We start from the raw sequence: 10,118 nt of genomic DNA, 5'->3' as shown, positions 1-10,118 counted from the left end.
CTCGATTTCTTTTTTTGCACGATTACAAGACTTTCTCTATACTTTGTAAATATGAGAAAGTAAAAAGCATGTCACAAATTAGCACAACTTATGTAAATAAATTAAGTCAGTTCAAACTTTAAATATTGTACATATTATGCTATTGATTTTGTTAAATTCTAATAACGAGATTACAAATTTTGTATACGCATAAAAGCTAAAAAGGTTTTAGCCTATTTAAACGTTGTAAAAAAGAATTTTTCGCTATGTTACTAATTTTCCTATAAATTAAAGTTTGATGTATAGGTGTCTCCAAACTACGGTCCGCTGGCCGAATGCGGCCTGCGAGGCCCACTCATCCGGCCCGCGGATATTTTCTTTTCCACGCAAAAAATATTTGTTGGGTGTGGCTCAAGAACTTTACCTAGAAATTTAAAAAAAAATGTAAATGTAGTTCTGGGGGCAAATACCATTGCCCTCCGTGTTGCAGACATGTGTAAAAAAATGTTCCACCTCTCAATTTCATTTTAGGTGTGGATGGAAGACATTAAAATAACACAAGAGCTGGCTTCCCTACATAGCATGTATGGCAACGTTACCGGAGAGGATATATTCAGTGAGTTAAAACAACATTTGCTGATTTTTAACTTGGACTGGACTAACCTCAGTTACCTGACTGTTGAAGGAGGAAAGTACATGAGTGGCGTAAAGAAATGCTAGGTTTGACCCGAGAATAAGAAAAAACATTCTACAACCAATGTTCCTGCAATATAATATTCACCAGCAAACTTTGTGTGCTAAATATATGGACATTGCTGAATCTCGTGGTGAAGATGCTGAATTAATAAGGTCACATAAGTTCAACCATAGACAGTTCAGAGAAATGTTTAAAAATACAGACACAGAAACTACTAAACATTTACTATTTTACACAGCAGTAAGATAGCTAAGTTTGAGGGGAAGTTCTGGACAGAGTATTTAAGTTAAGAAAGGAAATAGGTGACCTCCTGGCAAATAAAGTCAAGCCACAGCCATTAATGTCTGATGAAGAGTGGGTATAGAAATTGGCTTATGCTGCTGACATAGCTAATCATTTAAATTTTCTGAACCTAAAACTACATTTGCCCAGATGAACTGCAGGTGGAGGTCATTGAATTGCAAGCAAATGACCTCGTTTGGAGACAAGTTTACAGAAGCGCGGGTGTGTCAAAAAGTCTGCATTAAATTACCTTTCAAATTCTGGAACAACGTACCTGTGTGAACAAGCATTTTCAAAAATAAAATACGTGAAGAATAATTTGAGAAGAAACTTGGACCTCGAGTGTGCTCGGCCCCCCGACAGCATTTCTTTCAGACTTTTTCTCCAGGGGGAGGGGGAGGGCACTTGAAATTTGTATGGATTATATATTTAAATTATATTTCGTTGGGGGAGGTGGTAGGGGGGTTAAGCGTTCTTCGGGGGGGGGGGGGGGGGGGTAAGATTCGCAACCAAAAGAGATGCCTGGAAGAAACTCTGATATTCGATAGTTAAAACGGCCTTCGGGCTGAAAAGTTTGGAGGACCCCCTTGCGTTAAACTTTAAATGTTGATGTTCAGTCTAAAGCGCGTTGTTTAAAAATATTATTAAAAACATCCAGAAAAAAAAAAGATTTATGTGAATACATATATACATGCGTATACACAGAAAATAAAATGGTAAATGAATATATATATAGTATATATATATATATATATATATATATATATATATATATATATATATATATATATATATATATATATATATATATATATATATATATATATATGATTATTGTGTTACCTGCATCCGTTAGCGGTAATGTAGCAATCACGAACAAAGCAAGCACATTTTTTCAGGATAGTTATTTTTAACATTTTCAGGATTTGGGTGATTAAGAATCTAACCAATCAAACCTGAAATGTAAAGAGCACAAATCAAAAGTTTACATTTTTTAATGATTAATTGCAGCATTTTATAATGCCATGTTAATTTGTTTTTATTCTATAGTAAAGTATTTATAAAACATTTTAATACTAGTAAAAGCATGGATCACTCAGGAAGTATTTGAAATATTTTTTTTAAACTAGCGTGACCGTCCGCGTGTTGCTGCGGTCCATAAGAAAATATGACGTAATATTTTATGAGGGTTTCAACATTGCTTTACCAATTCTATATTCTCAGACGCATGACATTATTTTTTTCAAACTAAATTATTTGAATGTAAAAAAAAAATGCTGCGCGGTATTTTTTTGGATCATACTTGTCGAGAGCACGGGTTTGCCCACATAACCGCCAAGTGTGTGCTATGTGAAAGTCTTAACAGAAACTTCTCCAAGAGTATTCTCAACAAATTCCCAAACTTTTATGGCGATTGGATGAAAGGTAAAGTAATACACTAATAGACAGACAGAATAACAGAGATACATTGCTTTATATGTTTAAAAAAAATAATATAGATTGTACAAACATAGTTTTGTTTCATTGTGTAAATTTTAGATGTATACTTAACTAATTGTTAAGTATTAATTAATATTAAAATATCAACATTGTTGTGTATATTATAGTACAATCTATCAAAATTAAGTTCCTACCTTATGTTATGTTTACAGAGACGTACAGAACGCTCTAGGACTTTCTCATTTGTGTGCGTTTGTGTGAGTACGAAAGCTATGATACGGAATTTATGGTACATTTACTTCATAACGTTACATCATCGATTTTTATTTTTGTGTGGATTAGAAGAACTAAAAATAATGCGGAGGCGTGGTAGGTGTTGTGATAGTTGGCCATACAATAAGTGTTGTGTTAGTTGGCCATACAATAAGTGTTGTGTTAGTTGGTCATACAATAAGTGTTGTGTTAGTTGGCCATACAATATGTGTTGTGTTAGTTGGTCATACAGTAAGTGTTGTGTTAGTTGGCAATACAATAAGTGTTGTGTTAGTTGGCCATACAATAAGTGTTGTATTAGTTGGCCATACAATAAGTGTTGTGTTAGTTGGCCATACAATAAGTGTTGTGTTAGTTGGCCATACAATAAGTGTTGTGTTAGTTGGCCATAGAATAAGTGTTATGTTAGTTGGCCATACGATAAGTGTTGTGTTAGTTGGCCATACAAAAAATGTTCTGTTTTTTTTTTGGCCATACAATATGTGTTCTGTTAGTTGGCCATACAATAAGTGTTGTGTTAATTGGCCATACAATAAGTTTTGTGTTAGTTGGCCATAGAATAAGTGTTGTGTTAATTGGCCATATGCTAAGTGTATTGTTAGTTGGCCATAGAATAAGTGTTGTGTTAGTTTGCCATACAAAACGTGTTCTGTTAGTTGGCCGTACAATAAGTGTTGTGTAAGTTGGCCATACAAAAAGTGTTGTGTTAGTTGGCCATAGAATAAGTGTTGTGTTAGTTGGCCATATGATAAGTGTTTTGTTAGTTGGACATAGAATAAGTGTTCTGTTAGTTGGCCATACAAAAAGTGTTCTTTTTTTTGGCCATACAATATGTTTTCTGTTAGTCGGCCATACAATAAGTGTTGTGCTAGTTGGCCATAGAAGAAGGGTTGTGTTAGTTGGCTATAGAATAAGTGTTCTGTTAGTTCGCAAAACAAAAAGTGTTCTGTTTATTAATACGTTTTTTATGAAATTATTTTAGTCTCTTCTCAATGTAGTGAAGAATTTTAAGGGTTATATCTTATTACAAGCAACAGACAATACTGTTACGTGCTGTTCGCCACGTGAGCCAGCCAATCGTTGAAGTGGACATGTCACGTGGGCAAGGGCTCGCCAGGGGGGGATCAGCCGACGGTTGTACAGTTAGCAGGGGATCTAAGACAATACAGGCAGCTGTGACAGGTGTGCTGAGAGCCCGCAGGATTTTCTGTGGAGTTTATACATAAACTAATCTAAATTAATCCAAACTAACCTAATCCAATTTAAACCTATAAGCCAATTTAATCTAATCCGACTCAATAAAAGAATCCCCTCTAATCTAATGCGATCCAATGTAATCTATTCTAATCCAAAATCCAATACCCACCCATAAATACATGTATATATATATATATATATATATATATATATATATATATATATATATATATATATATATATATATATATATATATATATATATATATATATATATACACCCTATCATCATAGCAGGAAGTGTCGACTTAAGTGGACTACAAACGGGTTTAGAAAATAAAATATAAATAAATATCTTAACCCGTATTGGGGTACCACATATTTGTACTAGGCATGCTGCCCAGCTTTGCTTAGGCTTTCGAAAACATTGAGAATTTGAATGCTTAATTAATTCGCCCGAGGGTCGGTCTACGACCTCAGGAGTTATGAAGGTTCCTACGTGGACAAATTTTTTTCGATTTATAGCTCATATAAGGCGCCGGTCAGTCGAGGTCTGTTTTGACCCCCTCATCGTAGACCCTTAGGCCAACCGGCACCGGCCCCCGTTTTCTGTCGACACAAGGCAAGATCCTGTCAAATTTGAAGCGTCTGCGGCGCCGGGAAGTGCCTGATATCGGGCACCCGACAACTTTGCGTCATATATTATAGAGATTAGCAAATTGCATAGATAAACAAAGATTTTCAAAGTAGTTCCTTTCTTTATAGTCTAAAATAGGAAGATTCACATATAAAAAAAATAGTGTTACTTGGTGTGTCTCGATCCGGCACCACCTGTGTGGTATCATGTACACTATCATCTCAGCTAATTAGGTACCTTTAAAATATGGAGAATAAAAGAAGTGTTTAAAAAAATAACTTAAGCGAATATGCCTATTTTTTCAAATAAATTTTACATAAAATTAGCCAGTTTCATTGCTAAACAAACAAAGATTTCTATAAAATACTAGACTACCCGTCATCCGTTGGATAACTGTGGGTTTCGGGGGTCATCCATAAAAAAAACATCAGGTCTGTCACTCAGAGGCATAGCGACCCTTCCCGGCGCCCGGGGACAAACTTTTCAATTCGAACCCCCCCCCCCCGCAAGATTTCGATTTGCAACCCCCCCCCCCCCCCCCCAAACTTTTGATGTGCACCCCCCCCCCCTCAAGATTTAGATTTGAACCCCCCCCCACTCAAACTTTCGTTTTGCACCCCCCTCAACCTTTCAATTTATTGTTCCAACCCATTTTGGCGCCCCCTAAGGTCGGAGCCAGGGGACATATGTCGTCGTCCCCCCCCCCCCCCTCCCCGCTACGCTACTGCAGTGTCACTTATCGTCACAAAAAACAGACCCCACATTAAAAAATATGTTTTTTATCTTTTAAAAACACCGAAAACACCGATTTCGGACTATCCCTTCATATACTGACTTCACAGGTGACCTACTCAACTCTACTTCACCTGCCCAGTGTCCCGCCAAGTCTCAGACAACATGTTTTTATCGTTTAAAAAACGATTCCAGCCGAGCATGTCTCTGATCACACTATCCTTTCATATGCTTAGGACAAAGAAACAGATGAACTCTACTTCACCTGCCCAGTATCCTGCCAAGTTCAGATAGGTAACTTTATCATTCACATCTAAAAAAAATTGAAAAAAAAATATCATTGTTGTATTGGTCTAGAAATTGCGTCACCCTCATGAGAACCGATTACACTACCAACTTAGCTATTTACTCGTGACGTCACAAGTGAATTTTTATACTATAGTTTGGTACTTTGAGTCTCCTTGTGCAACTTAAGTCTTAAGTTTAGTTTTTCTTGCTAGATATAGAATCTAGAATCTAGATCTAATCATTAGCTAATAGCTACGCTAATAGGCCCTGGAGCGAGCATTTCAAAATTAGAATATTCCAAACAAAGATTTATATAAAATAATAAAGGTCTAAAATAGTTTAGTATATAGAAAATCATTATTATCTAAATCTAGATAGAATTATCTATATTTTAGATCTACTGCTGAGCTATATTTAGAATTTACGTTTATAATTTAGCAAAATTACCGGTATCGAGGCCGCGTATGAATCTTAAGCTACGCAAATAGGCCCTGGATCCAGCATTTCAAAATTTGCACAGTCGAAACAAAGATTTATACAAAATAATAAAGGTCTAAAATATTTTAGTATATAGAAACTCATTATTATCTAAATCTAGATAGAATTATCTATATTCTAGATCTACGACTGGTTTTCTTAAGTCTCGTTTTTTTTGGATTGTATTTAGATCTATAACTAATAAATCTTTGATTTGACCTAGATTTTAGATCTAGATCTATAAATAACTTTCTTGGACAGATTGTAGATCTAGAGAAATTTATCGTAAAACTAAATGAAAATATATAAGTGTTGGAACGTAATAAATACAGCAAACGGACGTATTGTTAAAGTTAAAGCCGACAGAAAATTAGCTTTAGAACGCGTTAAACATTGGAATGGGGACACAATCTTCTTCGATAGGCCACCATTATTGATGTAAAAAAATAAACACATCATGTGACGTCACTGTTTCCGTCGAGTGTAGTGGTCTTTCTAATCTTTTAAAAACAAATGTGGTTAATCTACCTATGAATAAATCAATAAATTAATTAACGTCTTTAAATAAATGTGTGATTAACAGTCTGTCTTAAAACAAAAATCATTCTCTACCTACTTACTATTTTACAGACCCCATATAAAGCAGTTTCCTTACAGTAAGAAATCAGACAAACAAACAAAAAAAATATTCAAACATGTAAACAAACTTGAGTTTTTGTAGTATATAGATTTAAGTCCTGAAAAAGTTTATTATAGATATTTATTTTTGTAATAGATTCTACAGTAGATAGAGTCTAAATCTTGATCTAGAATCTCTAGATCTAGAATCCAAATAGACAAAATAATTGTTTAAAGTTTAGGCCCAGAAATACGTATTGTATACAATTTAAAGCGTACATAGTTCTAAATCCTATTTGAATGAAATAGTTCATTTCTTTTTATCCTAAAATCGGAAGATGACGTCATCAGTTTCGTGCTCTTTTTTTAGTGTAAACAATAAGCGACGTCATTGTTAAATGCGTTCTTGTCCCAAGTTTAAACACTTTTCCGGTTGCATAAATAAAATTGTTTTTCTACATTCGAATACAACTTTATTGTTTATTTTTCTTCTTTAAATAAAATTGTGGTTATACATTTAAAACATCTAGCATATTATTTTCAACAAAAGTCCGTATAAAGTTCTCCATATATCGCTGCAGTTTCTGATGTGATGTCCGGTAAAAATATTTTGCGGACAGACAGACAGAGAGAGAGAGAGAGAGAGAGGTGCGCACGGGGGCTTTTATATATTAGGATGTGTAGTATACACTCTATAACCAAGTGTGTAATGTACACTCTATAAACATATGTGTTATATACACTCTATAAACTTATGTGTAATGTACACTCTTTAAACTTCTGTTTAATGTAAACTCTATAACCCTGTGTGTGAAGTACACTGTATAACCATGTGTGATGTACACTCTATAACCATATGTATAATGTACACTCTATAACCATGTTTGATGTATATATATATATATATATATATATATATATATATATATATATATATATATATATATATATATATATATATATATATATATATATATATATATATATATATAATCTTTGTATTTATGGGAAAAACAGAGGGTGATTTCAAAACGGTATTTAGGGCACTTACCGTCTTTACATCTGGCTAATTTTTTGCATGCTCTTAGGTAAATGGCTTGAGCTTTAGGGAAAACTGTCGGTTTCACTCAAAGCCCTCGACGAGGGCTAAAAAGTGACCGAGAGTGAAATTCTCTTTATATGAGCTCTATTACGAAAAAAAAATTCCTCCGACGACCCCCCTTGAAATTTTGTGAGGTGGTAGGAGAACGCCTTGGGGTGTCACAAAAAACTCGCCATGTCCGGGAAAATTCGTTAAATGGGTCAATTCTTTTTTTTTTACAAGATTCCATTCTATTATAAAAAGTTTAAGTAATTAAAAATGGATTACAAATATTGTCTGAGTTGCCATCCCTTGTAGTTTTATATTAGAATATCCGAGAAAGATTAGGGTTTATTTAAAACAGTTGTTATGCTTATATAAGAAAATACGGTATCTGGACGTATTTAACGATTATAATGGCTTTTTCAGACGGGAATAAAGTTTTTTTGTTACCCTCCAGGGTCGGTTTACGACCTCACATAATATTAAGGGGATCGTTCATCAATTTATTTATATATATCTCATATAAGGAGAGTTTCACTCGCGGTCGTCTTTTAGCCATCGTCGAGGGCTTTGAGTCTGACCAACAGTTTTGCCATACGTCCTAGTCATCTATAGAAGTGTATGCAAAAAATTAGCATTATGTACAGAGGTTAAGTACCCTAAAAATGGTGTTTAAAGTACCCTGTTTTACCCATAAAGTACAAAGATTATATAGGGAAATACAACCGGTCCGTTTTGACCCCTTTACGAAGCTTTCCCAGATATGCCGAGTTTTTTGTGATGTTCTTCTACCACCTCACAAAATTTCAATGGGGGTCGTCGAACGAAATTTTTTTTTCGTAATAGAGCTCATATAAAAAAGAATTTCACTCGACGTCATGTTTTAGCCCTCGTCTAGGGCTTTGAGTGAAACCGACAGTTTTCCCTAAAGGCCAAGCTATTTACATAGGAGCATGAAAAAATTAGCCAGCTTTACTGAGTTTAAGTACCCTAAAATCCGAGTAGAAATTACCCTCTGTTTTTCCCATAAAATACAAAGATTATATAGGGAAATACAACTGGTCAGTTTTGACCCCTTTACGAAGTTTTCCTAGATATGTCGAGTTTTTTGTGACACCCCTAGGCGTTCTTCTACCACCTCACAAAATTTCAAAGGGGGGGTCGTCGTCGGAAATTTTTTTCGTAATATAGCTCATATAAAGAGAATATCACTCGCGGTCATGTTTTAGCCCTCTTCGAGGGCTTTCAGTCAAACCAACAGTTTTCCTTAAAGACCAAGCCCTATACCTAGGAGCATGCAAAAATTAGCCAGCTATACTGAGTTTAAGTACCGTAAAATCCGCGTTGAAATGACCCTTTGTTTTTTCCCATAAAATACAAAGATTATATAGGGAAATACAACTGGTCAGTTTTGACCCCTTTACGAAGTTTTCCTAGATATGTCGAGTTTTTTGTGACACCCCTAGGCGTTCTTCTACCACCTCACAAAATTTCAAGGGAGGCCGTTGGACGAAAGTTTTTTTCGTAATATAGCCCGTATAAGGCGCCGGTCAGTCGATGTCAGTTTTGACCCCCTCTCCGTGGACTTTTCCACCAACCGTCACCGGCCTTCGTGTTCTATCGCCCCAAGGCACCATCGAGCACCTGACCAGTTTGCTTTATATATATATAGATAGTGTGGTCAGCACTATGCCCAGCCGCCTTTACATTCCCTAACATTAGTTAGGTACCCATCAGAGCTGGGTTGACTCAGGGACGGTCTATTGACTTGATCTCGGATACGAACTCCAGACCTACGGGTTAGCAGTCCAGCTCTCTACCGCTAGGCCACTCCGTCCCAAATTTTATTATTATACAAAATGAAAAAACGTAGGAACACCGACACAAGGCTAAATTACTTACGCACAATCAAATGTGCAGCTATTGTTCTATTGGTATCACACACGTACACACACACGTACAAATACACACACTTACACAATCGTAGGCTGTTGTATGATAATTTGCTTGATCAATAATATGCAGATTTGTAAATTTTCTATGCGGCTTCAATCCAATCCACTTCGGTGAATTTTGTATTTGGAGGCACCACCCAAATTTTTGTCAAATGGCGTCAATTCGTGTAAACATACTAATTGATATAGAAAAAGCATTTAGGGACCTAACTCTAACATTTATTAATTCCGTTTTAAGAAATCCTTGTTTTTGTAGTAAATTATACAATTTGGTGTCACTCACCCCCCCCCCCCCCCCCCCCCACCCATCAGAGACTGGGATTGACATATAAATTATTTCGATTCACAACAAAACATTTTTTCCTAAGGCAACGTGTAGATATGTTGCTATTTCTTGCCTTGGTGTCACCTCCTCTAAATGACGTCACACGGTGCGGTCAGCACCCTTTCTTCCTTCCC

Source organism: Physella acuta, unplaced genomic scaffold (genome assembly GCF_028476545.2).
Source record: "Physella acuta isolate Inbredline_101_S28 unplaced genomic scaffold, ASM2847654v3 ptg001253l, whole genome shotgun sequence".
NCBI classification, from domain to species: Eukaryota; Metazoa; Mollusca; class Gastropoda; family Physidae; genus Physella; species Physella acuta.
Note: the sequence above shows the minus strand (reverse complement) of the source record.